We start from the raw sequence: 1,035 nt of genomic DNA on the forward strand, positions 1-1,035 counted from the left end.
TTTTTTTTTTTTGAGACAGAGCCTCAAGCTGTCCCCCTGGGTAGAGTGCTATGGCTTCACTGATCACAGCAACCTCCAACTCCTGGGCTCAAGCGAGTCTCCTGCCTCCGCCTCCCGAGTAGCTGGGACCACAGGCGCCCACCACAACGCCTGGCTATTTTTTGGTTGAAGCCATTATTGTTGTTTGGCGGGTCCGGGCTGGATTCGAACCTGGCTGGCGCCTTAGCCGCTTGAGCCACAGGTGCTGAGCCAAAACTCATATCCTTTTTTTTTTTTTTTTTTTTTTTTTTTTTTTTTTGGCCGGGGCTGGGTTTGAACCCGCCACCTCCGACATATGGGTCCGGCGCCTTACTCTTTGAGCCACACGCATTGCCCTCTCCCAACTATTTTTTAAACTTCATAGCCTCTCATCACTTATGTTCCCTACCTAATAAACCTTTTTTCCTATTTGCTAATCAATATTGTTCACAACCTTTAGTATCTTCAAATGCTTCTTTATCTTTTTTTTTTTGAGACAGAGTCTCACTAGGTCACCCTTGGTAGAGTGCCATGACATCAGAGTGCTGTGGCAACACAGCTCACAGCAACCTGTAACTCTTGGGCTTAAGAGATTCTCTTGCCTCAGCCTCCCAAGTATCTGGGACTACAGGCGCCTGCCACAACACCCAGCTATGTTTTTGGTTGCAGTTGTCAGTGTTGTTTAGCAGTCCCAGGCTGGCTTGAACCTGCCAGCCTCAGTGTATGTGGCTGGTGCCCTACTCACTGAGCTACAGGTGCCGAGCCCAAACGCTTCTTTATCTTTGTTAAGCTTCTGTTGATTTGACTTCTGTGCTTTGAATTAGATGGTGTTCCAATGTGCAACTGTTGGGGGTTTTTTTCATAATTTTTTTTTTTTTTTTTAGAGACAGAGTCTTACTTTGTCGCCCTTCGTAGAGTGCTGTGGTGTCACAGCTCACAGCAACCTCCAGCTCTTGGGCTTAGGCAATTCTCTTGCCTCAGTCTCCTGAGTAGCTGGGACTATAGGCGCCTTCCACA

Source organism: Otolemur garnettii, unplaced genomic scaffold (genome assembly GCF_000181295.1).
Source record: "Otolemur garnettii isolate 467f Iridium unplaced genomic scaffold, OtoGar3 scaffold00046, whole genome shotgun sequence".
NCBI classification, from domain to species: Eukaryota; Metazoa; Chordata; class Mammalia; order Primates; family Galagidae; genus Otolemur; species Otolemur garnettii.